The 17062-nt window shown below is 41.1% G+C and overlaps 1 pseudogene; it reads right to left on the reverse strand.

Moving 5' to 3' along the window:
• Positions 1-497: 497 nt before the first annotated feature.
• LOC130031226 (L-lactate dehydrogenase B chain-like) lies at positions 498-14439 on the reverse strand (annotated as a pseudogene).
• Positions 14440-17062: the final 2623 nt, after the last annotated feature.

Here is a 17062-nt window from a genome sequence, read left to right on the forward strand (position 1 = left end):
AAGAAGAAGAAGAAGAAGAAGAAGAAGAAGAAGAAGAAGAAGAAGAAGAAGAAGAAGAAGAAGAAGAAGAAGAAGAAGTTAGTGGATATATGGGTAAGAAAAATAATTTGAATATAAGAATTTTTTACAAATTCTGCCTTGAAAGAATTGATGCTCAAGTCTAGCAGTACTAGGAACTCTGGGACTCCACCAGGCAGGGCGGCTCAGGAAACCACGCAGTGCCAGCAATTGCATTCAGGAACTAGCATTTGCCAGTCTTTTGAACTATCTTTCATAGACCTAACAACTTTTCCAAAGTACACTATGATCACTAAGTTATTTGCTAAAAGTCCCATATTGCAAGCATTAAGCCAGAGTAGGCTTTGATTTTTGAGTACCCCAATTTCACGTATTTAGGAATATAAAAGCAGACTGAGTTGCATGTACATGGATGAAGACTAAAGACTCCTAGTCTGTCATGAAGTTGCCTGTACATTCTACAGCCTGAAAGACAGCAGTCACAGGCATTTGGGGTCCTTTTGGAGGTTTCACAGGGTATCAGCATTTTTCTTGAGTTCAGACTTTATCACCACTCAGCTTCTGGTTGCTAACCCTGGTCAATCCACAAACATTCAGTATCCACAAAAGATTCATTTGGACTTCAGTCACATATCTCCTTCACCATTGCTGACACTGGTGAACAGGGTTTCAGCAAGATAAGCCACACTTAATCCAATGGCCTCATTGGTATATCCTTTTACCTTGATGACTTTGTAAGCACTTTCAATTACCATCTTATGAATTTCCTTCCAATTTTTACTGTCATGGTTTGTACTGATTTCTGGGTTCAGTTCTTAGAGTGAAATGCCTGCCACATTCATTCCACATGGCCATTCTGGAGTAGCCATGTTCTCCCAGAATCCTTCTACAGCAGCTTTTGGGGTGAATGTCAAAGTTTTCAGTCATGAAATAGAGATATCTAGTAGAACCCAGATTGCACCTGATTCCAGTCTTGCAGAGTTTGGGAAACCCGCTTAGTTTCCAGGATCTGTGAGTATATCCACGGGGTTAGAGAGCACAGGGATGGCACAGTGAGGGCCGCACCTTGTCATCCGAGGGATAATAAACTTGAAGACATTGATGTTTCTCTGTATCTGCTCTTCCTTTCCTGCTGACAGACTCCAGCAGGACCACTACAATCTCAGAATTGGCAGTCACTTGACTATACTCAAAGTGACATCTGCGCTTGTTTGTTCATTGCAGCACTCTTTACAATAGACAGAATCTGGAAAAAACCTGAGTGCCCGAGAACAGATGACTGGTTAAAGAAACTTTGGTACATCTACACAGTGGAGTACTATGTAGCTGTTAGAAAAGATGAAGCCATGAAATTTACATAGAAGTGGTACTATATGAAAAGTATCATGCTAAGTGAAATGAATCAGAAAGAAGGACAGACATAGAAAGATTCACTGTCACTGTCACTGTCCTCCCATTGTTCATCAATTTGCTCAAGCGGGCACCAGTAACATTTCACAACAAATTGTAAGACTTGTTGTTACTGTTTTTGGCATATCAAATACGTCATGGGTAGCTTGCCAGGTTTTGCTGCGCAGGCGAGATACTCTCCGTAGCTTGCCGGGCTCTCCAAGAGGGGCAAAGAAATCAAACCCGGGTCACTAGAGCAATAGCACAGCGGGTAGGGCATTTACCTTGCATGCGGCCAACCTGGGTTCGATTCCCAGCATCCCCTATGATTCCCCGAGAACTGCCAGGAGCAATTCCTGAGTGCATGAGCCAAGAGTAATCCCTGTGCATCTCCAGGTGTGACCCAAAAAGCAAAAAAATTAGAAAAAGTATTGATATAAAAGAATCCATTATCATTTTTATACAAGAATTCTGGTTGCATTTGCAATTTCATATGGTTTTTAATAGGCCATTTAGGTTAGCTGATTTAGGTACAACAAATGTCTTTGGCTGTGTTTTTATTGCCTCTCTCAAATCTGAGTGGTAAACTTTCAGGCAAGAGGACTTTGGTTAGTGGTTCTTTTCATTAAATAACTTGAACCTATTATTCCATGTTCTCAGTATTTATAGACTTATTTTTAAAGTATTATGTGAGCTTTAAATTGTTTCCCTGATATCTGAGGCTTTACTTCTTTTTCCTTTTTTCCTGCCTCAGCAAAAAATTTATTTAGAACTTTAAAACTTCAAACTGTCAATGATCAAGGAACCAGACCTATTTAAAAACAAATTATTGCTCATTTGTATATAAACATTTATTGACTCCTAATTTTTAAATTTAGTTTTAATTTTATAAATTAGTTCACAATATTTGATTACATTTAATATTTGAACACTAATCCCTCTACCATTACACCTTCCTGCCCCAACCCCTGCCCCAAAGCAGAACCTAAATAATTTATATTGTATTGTTTATTATTAATAAACTACTGAAGATGCCAAAAAAAACTTTCCTTAGAGGAGAGTGTGTGAAGATTGTTATATTTCACCCAGAGACCATTAAGACCTTCTGTAAGAGATTACTAATATGTTGTTAACTTATTCCTTTTTTTTTTTTTTTGCTTTTTGGGTCACACCTGGCGATGCACAGGGGTTACTCCTGGCTCTGCACTCAGGAGTTACTCCTGGCAGCACTCAGGGGACCATACGGGATGCTGGAAATCGAACCCGGATTGGCTGCGTGCAAGGCAAACGCCCTACCCGCTGTGCTATCTTTCCAGCCCCTACTTCTTATTTTTTAAGCATAAAAATGTTTAATCTTGAAGGAACAATTAGAAACCAAGGGATAATTCCTCCCTCTTCTTCCCTCACAAACAGTTCATTTTGTAATTATTTGTTTAATTTTATAGAATTTTTATTATAATTTGCTACATTCAATATTCCAACAAAAATCCCACCAACATTGCACTTTTCCACAACCATTATATCCTATTTTCTTAACTACCACTCAAGATTGTCCCAATAGAAGACTTTAAACAATTTGTTTTATATTGCTTGTTATGAAAAATTCTCTAAAAATGATCAAAAGATGTTTCCTTAGGAGAAAGTGTGTGAAGATTGTTATATCCCACCATGGAGTCATTAAACCTTGTATAAGAGATTATTAACATGTTAAGTCTTGTGTGTTAATATATATTTTCTTAATCGAGATTGGTTGCCTTCTATTTTACATCCCATCCAATGTGGTGTGCGATTCCTGGTATATCAGTAGTGTAGAGTTTAAGATGATGCACAGCTGAGTGCACTCCAGGAGTTCTAAAATTTTGAATACAGCTGGAGTTAAATTTTTAACTGGATGTTGACTTTGGGATCCCAGAAAGCATCTCTGCAGCTTGGTGCCAGAGGCAGTTCATGGGCATGACTGCCAGGCTCCTGGAAGAACAGGGAGATAGGAGGACATAGCCCGTCCCCAACTCCATGAAAGCCTGGAGATATCGATCACAAAACCCACAAGAGGCTTTGCTTCTGCCCTGCTGCTTTAACAAATCTATCCCAAAAGGAACCAGTATGGCAATAGTTGAAAATGATCACACTGGACAAGAACTGAGTGTTAAAAGTAGGTAAAGAAATATACAGGACAACCTTTCAGTATCTGTATTGCAAATCACAATGTCCAAAGGGTGGGAGAGAGAGAAAGAGAGAGAGAGACAGAGAGAGAGAGACAGAGATAGAGACAGAGACAGAGACACAGAGAGAGACAGAGAGAGTAAAAGTGCCTGATATAGAGGCAGGATGGCGGGGGAGAGGAGTTGGGGAGGATAGGCTGGGTAAAGGATACTGGTGGAAGGATGGGTGTTAGAACACTGTATGACTGAAACCTACTCATAAGCAGCTGTAGGGGTCTATCTCACAGTGATCCAATTTAAAAATTGTAGCACTATAGCACTGTCCTCCTGTTGTTCATCAATTTTCTCGAGTGGGCCCAGTAACGTCTCCGTTGTGAGACTTGTTACTGTGTTTGGTATATCGAATACATCACAGCTTTGCTGTGCAGGCAAGATACTCTCGGTAGCTTGCTGGGCTCTCTGAGAGGGGCGAAGGAATTGAACCCGGGTGGCAAGGTTGGCCGCCTGCAAGGCAAATGCCCTACCTGCTGTGCTATCGCTCCAGCCCAATTAATAAAAATTTTGAAACTTATGATAAAAAAGAACTCTATCCCTCTCTTTGTTTCTTCCCATTTTGATTATAATGTGTCTTGTAATCAAAGTCACTTATTTAAATTTAGATTTCATTTATTTGACTTTAGTTATACCTGTCTCCCTTCTCAGATTGTGGAAGTTCTCAACTATTATCTTTTCCACCAACTACTCTTCCTCTTTCTGTTCTCTGCTAAAGGAATTCCTGAGATTCAGAGATTTTTCCTATTACTATTGATTAATGATTTTAAATTAATAATCTTAAATTTATTTTCTTCATTCCTTCTTAGTCTATTAGTATTTCTTTATTGATATCTCATGTACCTTGTCATTAAGGTAACTAATTCAACTTCCAATTTCTTCTATTCTGCAGCAGAGTCTTGTATTATACATCTAAGCTCCTTCGATTTTTTGTCAATAAATTACTTAATCATTACCATAATTTTTTCTTCAAGGTTATTGAATATTTCTCCCAACACTTTCCTCATTTCATTGAACATTGAAGGTAATATTGCTTTGTCATCATCTTTGGGAAGAATTGGAAGTTCTGATGTAACCGCAAACTTTCCTTACTTCTGTCTTTGTTAATACAGCTAATTTACATTGTCCTTTTTTTTTTTTCACTTTTCTCCATGCTTCATAGAAACTAATGGTGGAACTACAAACTTCAGGTATTCTAAGTAGAGGTCTGATGCTTCTATTTGCAACATGAGGCTAGTACTTATGATTCTACTGATTTCTGTTAACCACAGTTCCTAATAGGATTTTTCAAATGCTTGCAAGATTAAACTGATCCCTGTCATTGGAATTTATATGCACCTGTTTGGTAATGAGATTTATGAAATCCAAGTCCATTTTACCACAGTCTGACTGGGCTCTGACCCAGTGTTCACAGTTGTTGGTGTTGGCAGTTGAAGTTGCATCACAGTCCAAATTACTGTTAAGTTGGATGATGACTGGAAACTGTGGTTCCATATCCCCAATCACTGCTTCTCAGCAAGCTGATAATGACAACTGTGGGGGGTGGGGAGCTGGATGACATTTGTTAGCAGCAGTGTTAGAACACCTGCTCCCTATCATTACCTGGTGGGGTGGGCTTATCTCCAGGACATCTGCTACCTGCTGTGCTGGAGGGGAGTCTATCCTAGTTTCTTTCTCACGAATTCTTCTGACTTCTCTGAGTTGTGACCAGGCATTACCTATACCCTTTCTATGCTGTATACTGCCAATGCCTATTCTTTTTCTGATATGGTAGGTATAGGCACAAAACTGAACCTTGTCCGATCCTTTTCATGAAGTGTTACTCAGCTTAGAGCTTAAATTCCAGTGTACCCACTTTCAGAGACTTTTCTGTGGTCTTGTACAGCAGCTGGAGGCAGCAGATTCCCCTCCCTTCCAGATAGGCCAGCAGCCCCCAGACCCACCATCTCTGACATGTAAATGTCCAGCTTACACTGAACTCATTAAACAGCCAAATCATCCTAGATATTTCAATATTTGGACTAAAATCTCTGAACTCTGGAAATGGGGATGGGCTGATTCCCCTCTTTGCCAGATAAGCCCAGATGCCCCAATACCACACCCAACATGCTCTACTTATAAATGGCCCCAATTCACAGCTCCTGGAGATGCTGCTACACACATGGCCACACAACACCTCCAAATTTCACTGTACCAACAGCCTAGACCGAGCACAGCAAATCTGATGGTAAAATTGTTTGGAAGTTTTCCAAGCTCAATGGATGAAAACAATAATATAGAAGGCTCAACCAGCACCAACTATCTCAGTAAATCCTCAGATAATGACTTCAGTAACACCATATGAGATATAACAATGATCACAAATGACTTTTAGCCATTTATTTACTGATAATTTCATTTTCCATTTTGTTGTAACAAGCATTACGAAGTAGATTTGCTATGCACCCGCTCAGGGAGCAGGCTTGGAGGGTGGGTGGGAAACTAGTCACTGGTGAAGGGAAGGTCACACTGGTGATGGTACTGGAATTGGAACATTGAATACCTAAAACAACTGTAGCACTGTCCTCCTGTTGTTCATCAATTTGCTCGAGCGAGCACCAATAATATCTCCATTGTGAGACTTGTTACTGCTTTGGCATATCGAATACTTCATGGGTAGCTTGCCAGGCTTTGCCATGTGGGTGGGATACTCTCGGTAGCTTGCCGGGCTCTCCAAGAGGGGTGGAGGAATTGAACCCAGGTCAGCTCCAGGTCGGTCACATGCAAGGCAAATGCCCCACCCACTGTACTATCGCTCCAGCCCAAATCAACTGTATTATGAGCAATTTTGTGAATCACTGTCACTGTCACTGGTCTCCCATTGTTCATTGATTTGCTCGAGCGGGCCCAGTAACATTGTGAGACGTGTAGTTCCTGTGTTTGGCATATCGAATACGTCATGAGTAGCTTGCCAGGCTTTGCTGTGCGGGCAAGATACTCTTGGTAGCTTGCCGGGCTCTACTAGAGGGGAGGAGAAATTGAACTCTGGTCTACTGGGTTGGCCACGTGCAAGGCAAACAGCCCACCCACTGTGCTATCACTCCAGCATAAAACAACTGTATTATGAGCAATTTTGTTAATCACAGGGTTTAAATGTAAAAGAGTACAATTTAAATCTATTTCAATAAAAAATAGTATTGAAAATGTATGAAGAAGAATTACTGCAAGTTGAACCTAATGAGATTCAACAGAGACATGACTTCTGTGAATAGCTAAATCTTTCAACTGGAATCTGTCTGCTAGTGGTTGGGAGAGTGCTACTCTGGAGGCCAGTCTCTTGGGGCAAAGATGAGACATCCTACTGGGTGTGGTTCACCTGGGAATGATGGCTCAGGGTAAGGATTCCTAAATGAATGCCCATAGCTTTGTCTTCCACAGGGTTGAGTTCCCCTGAACTGATGGCCATTGTCTCTCATGATTACCTTCAGCAATATTTCCCATGTGATGCCATGCTCCATTTAGCTTTTATAAATTCTTTTCACCAACACAACCCATACTAGTAATAGTGATCACCAAGGTGAGCACCACCCATCAGGGTTCTGGTCTCCACTCTGTCAGCAGAGGTCAATGCTGCCCCAACAAGATCATAGTCCTAGTCCTGGTCTTGCCCAAACAAGCTCAGAACTTTGGTTCCACCCCAGTAGGTCTCACATTTCAGGTTCCAGCTGCTGTAAAATCTGGCTGACTTGTTGCCACAGCCAACCCAGAATCAAAAGCTCTTCAATGTGGAGATTTTCCAGAGTAAATCTCCAGTCTATGTCATAAGATACCAAGCATAAAGGATCCAAAAGATTAAGGTTTGTGTCTAAACCCAGAGGACCAGAAAATCAGTGGGAACTGGAAGTTCCTACTATGGACATAGAACAGCTGCTCCAGTTCATAAATGGAAGCAACTGTTCCTAAGAAAACAACTGATAACTGCACCCCAGAGACTACAGTAAGAAGAAGACATCCCACTCATCAGTCAGAGTAAATATCCCCAAACTGGTAGTAGCAAATGCGAAAATCCCTCTTGTAGTTACAAATATCAGCTTGATTTTCAGTCACGATTTTGTATTCATAACCAAAGTCACTGTGATCCATGATGCCATAAAAGCAGAAAGACACCAGCAACTGTGAGCCCTGAGTCAGAGCACAAACCATTTGGAACTTGGTGCACAAGGGCTATAGGCTCTGGTGTCTCAAACCCGCTGTTGTTCCAAGGTGCACACAAAACACACATCCACAGGCAAAAGTTTGACATTACAAGCATTTAAGATCCTTCAAAGTGTCTGAGACTGCCAGACAATTGCAGTCTCAGAGAAACTCAGAAGTACTATGAAGGACTGTCAGATTCCTGCTCAGCTCACCTAAATCTCAGAATTCTGCCATTAGCTTCCACAAAATACTAGAAATAATGAAAAAATTAAGAAATAATTTTTTTTTAAATAATGGATGAAAATAGAATCCCAGGAAGTTTCTCAGAGTACATTCAAATTTTGTTACTGCTGAGGATGACTTTAGAGCAACAATACTTTCTGGGTTCATTGAACTGGGGAAAAAAATCATTGGAAGATTCAATAAACTCAAATAAATATTTGTGGGGAAAATTTAAAGACTTAGTCAAATATAAATGAGGAAGCTAGAAAATTCAATAGCAGAAGTCTGTAAAAGAATGGAAGAAAACAAGAATAGAATCACTGTATCACTGTCATCCTGTTGTTCATCAATTTGCTTGAGCAGGTGCCAGTAACATCTCCATTCATCCCTGTCACGTGCTAGTGTAGCCTGATGGCATATTGGGAGCTCTTTCAAGGTCAGGGGAATGAGGACTGTCATTATTACAGTTTATGGCATATGGAATATGCTGCGGATACCTGCAGGCTCTGCCATGCGGGCGGGATACTCTCAATAGCTTGCCAGGCTCTCCAAGAGGGACAGAGGCTTTTGGAGTGGCCTCTAATCGCCTTTACAGGTGTTCCCAGTCTATCAAATGCAAGCTTTGGTCAACTGACTTGTTATAACGACATGCATGCTGATAAACACGCACCTGCCTGCGTCTCTGGGCAGCACCAGGGACATCTGCGGCCTCAGGTTGACCTCTTTCAGATTGATGGAGTGTGCCCAGAGGTTGTTGAGCAGCTGACAGAGTAGGACCTTATCGTGGAAGGTCTGTGCCAGGTCGAACACCTGCGCCAAGTACCAGGTCACCTAGTGGTTCGCTAAGAACACCCTGAAGTGGATGAGTCACTATGCAGCACTGGGACTCTACATTAAAATGTGGATCCCAAGAGCCAACTCAGAGCATAAAGTGTTTTAAAAAGGTGCTAAGATTCTTTTACATACATAAAAGAGTGATATGATAAATTCAAATGTCCAGGGATAAGGAATAATTTTTCCAGATTTAATTGGTATTTTTTTCCTTTGATGGCATATACAACTAGAATGCTTCTATAATTAATGGTATTTTATAATCAATAAAATAAGGTGCTTAAAGATTTTTTAAAAAGAATAGAATCAGTGAACTCAGAAACTAAGACATGACATCATCAAAAATCAAGCAATAACATGTTTTTTAATGTTTTAAGACATTTAATGGAAAATAGCAATAGGAACACCCTACAAATCGCAGAGATTCCATAAGGAGAGGAAAGTGACAAAGTGGAATAATAACTTGTGGCTGAGAGAGTAACTAATAACTCCCCCAATTAGCAGAGGAAAACTTGCACTCTGACCCAGGAGATCCTAAAAATGCCAAATAAAATAAACTGAAGCAGAATAACACCAGACACACTGCAATAAAAATGCTAACCCAAACAGATAGACAACTGAAAGCAACAAGAGATATGCAAAACCTCAAATACAAAAGATACATAATTAAATTCACATCTTAAAGAATTATCAAATGGAACTTTATGATCAGAAGTGAATAAAAGAATATATTCAAAGTAATAAGAAGTACCTAACCAATGATCTGGTACTCTGTGATGTTATTACTCAGATTCTTAGAAATGCTAAAAACTCTCACATAAACAGTTAAAAACACATATTGCATCCAGCTCTTCAAGGAATACTGAAGGATTTCCTATAAAAATCAAACATCAAAAGGAAAAAAGAATCAAAATGCTTAAAGAGAAAAATGTAACACATCTCTTCATATCAATAATCCATGTCCATAAATTCCAAAGAATTTTTATACTGATGTCAAGAATATAACAATATAAAAGCCACTCAACTGAACCCTATCAAAGGCACACAGTGACTTGACGCATTGTGAAACATAACTCAGCCTTGTCCTGCTCGTAAGAGACACACGTGACCTCTCACGAGAAAACACCAGCTACAGCAAAAGGTCGGAGAGCAATTATTCAGGACAATTGTACTCTCAAAACAAAGCAGGGAATGTGTATTGTTTCATATCATGGAATACAACACAGTGTGATAAAAGATGAAATCTTATAGTTTGGATGGAACTGCAATATGAATAGAACTGGAGGTTACCGTATTGAAGAAAATAAGAGGGAGAAGAACAAATATCAGATAGGCTCACTCCTCCGCTGTGTATAAACAAAATAAGAAAATAGAACAATGACAAATCCTTGACCTTGAATTACAAAACTGAGATTAGCAATGTATGGGGTGAGCAATTGTACTAGAAATAACATAAATCACTTGTATCACTTATCATCCTGTTAATCATCAATTTGCTCAAGCGGGTACTAGTAATGTCTCCATTCATCTCTGTCACGTGCTAGTGTAACCCAATGGCATCTGCTGACTACAGGAACACGAAGAGTCTCAAACCATTTGTTCAGGGCTTTGACGAAGAAGTCTGACCATCTTATAGGTGGGCAGCCACGCGTTCTTTTGACATCCTGTGGAATCCAGTCGGTAACAGCTCTAGTCCAGCGGTCATCTCTAAATCACATTACATGTTCAGTCCATCTGATTTCGATGCCTTCAGAAATGAGACAGGGTCCCTGATTCTCAATCATCGATGGAGTTTGGAACTCCGAATTACTTCTCTCGCTTGAGTGAAACTTGATATTCCAAGCATAGCCTTTTCAATTCCTCTTTGGGATACTCAAAGAGCGTCCTTATTCTGTTTTCGTAGGGTCCAGGTCTCTAAGGCATATGTTAGTGCAGGAAGAATGGTGGAGTCAAAAAGATGTACCTGCAGTCAGAGGTCCTTTGTCCTCTTAACCACTTCTTCGATGCTCTTGAAGGTGTTCCACACCACTCTCTTCCTCCTGCACAGTTCAGGTGCCAGGTCATTTGTCATGTTGAGTTCTCGACCTAGGTACACATAACTGCTACATTCTGAGATATTTGTTCAGTTTGAGGGCAAATGGAACATCAGGAACTAGTCCCTTTTTCATAAACATTGTCTCGTGAGATTCAGCTGCCATCAGACCTTTCCACACTCATGGTCCAAGTTGGCCAGCATTTATGCTGCTTGGCTGATATTTGGCGTTATTATAATGATGTCATCAGTGAAGTGGAGGTGGTGTTGCCAACCATCTATCTTCACTCCCATTCCTTCCCATTTCAGTCGTCTCATGAAGTTCTTGAGGATGGCACTGAAGAGTTTTGGTGAAATGATTTCACCCTGTCAAACCCCCTCTCTTTACGTTGATGATACTTCCTTGTAGAATGGTGAGATCCTGGTGGTGAATCCATAATACAGCTCATGGAGGATCCTGAAGTACTAAGTTTGAATGCCCTGTTTGACTAGGGCTTCGATGACCACTTCAGTCTCTACAGAATCAAAGGCCTTCTTTATATCAATGAACATTAGACAGAGTGGCATATTGAACTCTCACAAAACCTCAATGAGCTTGGTCACCGTGTGGATGTAGTCGGTCATGCTGAATCCTTTTCAGAACCAGGCTTGCTTGCATGGTTGTCCTTTATCTAGTGTTCTGCCAGTCCTGTTCAGGATGACTCGAGTGAATAACTTGAAATGATGGAAAACAGGCAGATCAGGCAATAGTTGCCAATGTCATGAATGTCTCCCTTCTTGTACGACAGGACAGTCCTGTTGGTTTTCCATTGGCACAGAACCTTGCATTCAGACAGGTAGCATGTGAAGAGTTGAGCCAGTATATTGATGAGTACTGGCATCAGATTCTTCAGGTGTTTGGGTCTGACCTTGTCTGGACCAGGTGCTGTTCGCTTCTTTACTGACAAAATGGCGTGGCAGATTTCGGAAGGGAGAACACTGGGAATGACATATCCATCCTGCGGAATTTGGTATGTGGGCAGGTGGACATGGATATAAAGAGATCCGAGTAGAAGTCATGGATAACCTTTTCCATTGCCCTTCTGGAAGATGTGATGGCTCCATCTGGACATCAGAGGGCAGTCATCTTTGTCTTATAGTTGGCGAAGGACAGGCAGGTGTTGCGAAAACTTTTCCTGGCTTCTGCTGCATCAGCCAACACTGTTGCTCTTCTCTCTTTGAGGTCTTCTTCGAGATTTCTTTCTGAGTCTCTAGGATCATGGCTGTTAATCAGCTTGATCAGGAACCAGAGAGGCCGTTTGTAGGTGGCGACTTGGGGTCTCGTTGGAATGGGGAGGAAGGAACTGGTTCCACCCCCATCTGGTGAGGCCCCATGTGTCTCGTCACTGCAGGCCCAAACCTGACTGTCCAGTGGCCTCTGGAGGATGGGAGTCACCGGGCCACCAGGGGAAACAGGTCAAGGCATGAAACCTATTCCCACCTGGAGTGGCCCAGCCCCAGTAACCTACTGCAGGAACAGGAAGCATTTCTGCCAAAAGCCTTTGGGTTCCGAGATTTGTTTCTGAGTCTCTGGGATCATGGCCATTAAGCAGTTCAATCAGGAACCAGAGAGGCCATGATTCCAATTATATAGCTGAGCCGTAGGTGCTTTGTGGGTGTGTCTCCCTCTTACCTAACTTTTGGCCATTTACTTGCTTGGTAAACTTTGCCCCAAGTTTTTGGAGTCTGGCCGAAGACACAGCAGCAATTTGGGGGTATCTGAAAGTCTAACGGTGCCATCAGGCTGTTGATGCACTTCCCTCACAGGTACAGATTGACCTGCTGGCAGCACCATACCCCCTCTGCTCTTATTTCTTCCTGTAATTTCTCTATTGTTTCTCTCATGTTACCGGATATCTGTCTTTCGGTTTCATTGAGTTCATTTAACATCTTCATTACTTCACATCTAAATTCTTTCTCAGAGAGGTCCTTTAGGTGAGTAGCACCTACTGAGGCTTCTGGAGTCTTCATCATCCTCCCTACGTGGTGGGGATTTGCGTTGCTTCTTCATGTTAGTGTGGAGGTATGTGTTTGAGATGATACACTAGATTTCTTGGTATGACTAAACTACCTGCAACCACGTGAGCGTTGACTGGCCCAAAAGTAGACCACACCCACTTATACAGATGCCACGCCCACTTCCGAAGAGGCCCCACCCCCATAGGTACCTGATTGGGGGTAGGGGGGTACCAGCTGGAAAGGGAAAGAAGACCGGCACAGCGTTGGGGATGAAAAGGAAGAGGTTCAGGGATGCTGGGCAACCCAGGGTCCCAGAGGATGCCTGGGGCACATATGCAGAATATTTTCCCATATTTTTGAGATACCATTATTTACAATAGTGTAAATCATAGCACAGCGGTAGGGTGTTTGCCTTGCATGCAGCCAACATGGCTGACCTGAGTTCGATTTCTCCGCCCCTCTCAGAGAGCCTGGCAAGCTACCGAGAGTATCTCGTCTTCACAGCAGAGCCTAGCAAGCTACCCATGACGTATTCGATATGCCAAACATAGTAGCAACAAAGTCTCACAATGGAGACATTACTGGGCCTGCTCGAGCAAATCAATGAACAACGGGAGGATCATGACCAATGCACACATTATTCCAACACCACCCCCTCCACAACAGTGCCTGTCTTCCCCCACCAATGTCCCACAGACCCGTCCAATACCACTACCACCACCCCAGGGAAGCTCAGTTTTGTAGAACAACTCTATGATCATTTTCCTATTGGCCATGGTCACCGTGAGATACAGTTACACAGCTTTCATGTTCAAGATTCAGCTATACAATGATCGAGCGCCCACGCCTCCACCAGTGCACATTCTCCACCACCAGTGTCCCCAGTATAAAACTGAGAGTTAAAATTATGTAAAGGGATATGCACTAGAACTTTTCAGTATCTTTATTATAAAGCATAGTGACCAAAAGGAGAGAGAGAGAGAGAGAGAGAGAGAGAGAGAGAGAGAGAGAGAAGTGCCACTATAAGAGGAAGGCTAGGGGCGTGAGGGTGATGGAACCTTTGCTTTGTCTCTCTGTATTCCACAGATGCATTGGATCATCTGGTATTTTTCCTTCTCCTTTCAACTTATTTCACTTGATATAATAATTTCCAGTTCCATCCATGTTGCAGCAAACTGCATGATTTCATCTTTTCTTATAGCCATTAGTGATTCACTGTGTATATATGTCATAGATTCTTTATGCAACTGCCATTGGATAGTTGGATTGCTTCTATTTTCCCCGCTATGTACTAAGGACTGCAACAAACAAAGAAGTGGCTATATCTCTTCAAATATATGATTTTGTATTTTGGAGATCAGTGCCAAGAAATGAAATCACTGAGTCATCTGGTGGTTGTAGTCTTACTTTGAATGAAGTAAAATTTGAATGAAGATCTCCACACTGCATTCCAAACATTCTTAACCAGGCAACCTTCCAACTAAGAGTGAATGAGGGTTTCTTTTTCACCACACTGTGGATGACACTGTTTCCAGACACAGTCTTTTGGATATCTGCCATTCTCACTAGCATAAGATAGTGTCTCTGTATTGTTTTTATTTCCATTTCCCTAATAATAAGTGAGATGAACACTTTTTTCTTTTATCTCTTTTGTATCACTTGTGGCCATTTTTTGTCTTATTTAGGGAAGCATCTTTTTCATCTCCTCTCTCCATGGATATGCATACAATATATAACATAAAGGGCTAATATGTGGGATAGATAAATGACAGACGAAGCTCAAAAACAACAACAAGATAAATACAGTGACTTCCTCTTTATTAAGATTTTGCTGTTTTTCATTCTCATCCCTGCTTGGTGGAGAAAAACCCAAACTGCTTTAGATGATTTTCTTTAACACTCCTGCCATCTAGTGTGAAGGGGGAAAAATGCTGGGGTCTGTGAGAAAGAACGTGAATGTACCATTTGCTTACTCAACTCTGTTCAAAGTCCATTTTATTAGGGAATAAACTATTAAAAACTATAGCTACTAAGGCTGTCTTGCTTTGCATTAGATTAAGTAAAATCTTTAAGAATTAAATCATACTTCAAAAATAATAAATAATAAATTATTTCACAGTATGCAGAAATATGAGCCTTGATTTCCCCTGTCACCTTTTGCCCTGTTTGGCCTCAGTTGCCATTGATTTTCATTACAACCATACATTCAGGTCTTTAGTATGATTATTTTCCTTACATTGTTGTGATAAGTAGCAAAGGAGGAGAATAAAATGGGAATATATATATTCCTCTAAGATTGGTTACGTCCTACTTAGAACTCCATCAAATGTGGTGCAATACTCCTGGAGTATGGGTTGTGTGTGCAGTATGAAGTGTAACGCAGCCACAAATGCAGCCACGTGGTCCGGGAATACGTTCACTCTTGAGTAAGTCTCGGCCTGAGCATGTGGAGAGAAGCCATGAGCATCGTGCTGGTTGATTTCTGGAGGTTTTCGGCTGCCAGATGCTGCATCCCTTGGGGCAGGGAGGGCTCTCACCCACCCCCTCCGAGGCGCCTGAGTGAAACAGCCTGGGATCCGGCAGCATGGTTATGGCAAGCATCATGTTATGTTCCTTTCTGGGAGAGAAGGACATGCGTTTTTTTTTTGTTTTATACTTAATACCCCTATTTGAAATCTTTTTCCTATATTTTCCTCCTTGTTATTCATACTAGATGTCTTCATATCTTTTCACTCTCTTACTCAAAAATATAAAATAGTAACTGAATTTCTGAACTCTGACAACAAGTTTAATCAAGAACAATGAAGAACCTATCCCTGGGTTCTGTGCCTGATATCACAGAGTCCCCCAATCACTGCATAGATAGGAGTAGCCCTCAGTTCCATCAGATGGTGACCCAAAAATCTAACAAGCATACCTCTATCAATGTATAACCATCCCCACTCCTAGTACCAAAACCCCGTGCCATCCCACCACTACAATTATCCCTCTGCTGAGTGCTCCCTATTTTCCCTCTGGTTTTCACTGAGTTCTAATTGAGACAAGCAATTTGTTTTATTGTTCATTTTCAATTAGTTTGTTTTAGTAATTTATAGTTCACATGAATAAAACCATACAAAAATTCTTTTACATCCTGAACAGAATTACTGAAAATTCCATTCATTTATTTCTAAAAATGCACAATTTTATCTAGTTTTAATAGTGGAGTACAGTCCATTACTTAGCCAGTCATCTGTTAGTGGATATTTTCCCCCTTGGCAGCAAGGTGGCCGCCGCCTCAGAGCTTATAGGAAAGCCAGGTATGAGCCGGCAGTGATGGGGTAACTGCAGTCTCATGGGAAGGGTGGGGGTACCAGCTCATCCTTCACGCCCTACCGAGGCCACGAGTTGCCTCCCACAAGCGGCTCTCCTGCACAGCCATAACACCAGATGCACAGAAACCAATCTCTTACTTATCTGACTCTTTGCAGAAATCCAAAATCATTATATGATTCTCATAACCAGCTATAGAAAACAAAGTATTTCACAATGTCTTTTCAGCAATTCTGATTGTTGGGGGGGAAATTCTAAACAATAATGTTGCATCTTTTGTCGAAATAATGAATGTAATCAATGTAGAGAAAGGTTAAGTAGAAATCATCTGCCTCACAGGCATTGGGAGGGGTGGGAGGTGGGTATACTGGGGTTCTTGGTGGTGAAAAATGAGTACTGGTGAAGGGAAAGGTGTTTGATCATTGTATAACTGAGACTTAAACCTGAAAGCTTAGTAACTTTTCCCACAGTGATTCAATAAGTAAATATAAGAAGTAATAAATAAATAAAATTATGAAAAAAAGAAAGTAAGGTAGAGTTTATACCCAATTCAATCAGCTAATCAGTGGCTGAATAAATAGCAGTACTTCTACATAAAAAAAAATTAAAAAATCATACACCACGACCAATTAGGATTCATATGGGAGGTGCAGGGATGGTTTAACATTCGTGAGTCAATCAACATAATCCATCATATCAATAAAAGAAGTTATAAAAAACCAAATGATCATATCAATAGATGCAGAGAAAGTATTTGACAAGATCCCGCCCCCGTTTATGATGAAAACTCTCAGAAAAATGGGCATTGAAGGAACTTTCCTCAAAATAGTCAAAGCCATCTACCACAAGCCCAGGGCAAGTATCATTCTCA

Source organism: Sorex fumeus, unplaced genomic scaffold (assembly GCF_029834395.1).
Source record: "Sorex fumeus unplaced genomic scaffold, SorFum_2.1 ptg000046l, whole genome shotgun sequence".
Lineage (NCBI taxonomy): Eukaryota > Metazoa > Chordata > Mammalia > Eulipotyphla > Soricidae > Sorex > Sorex fumeus.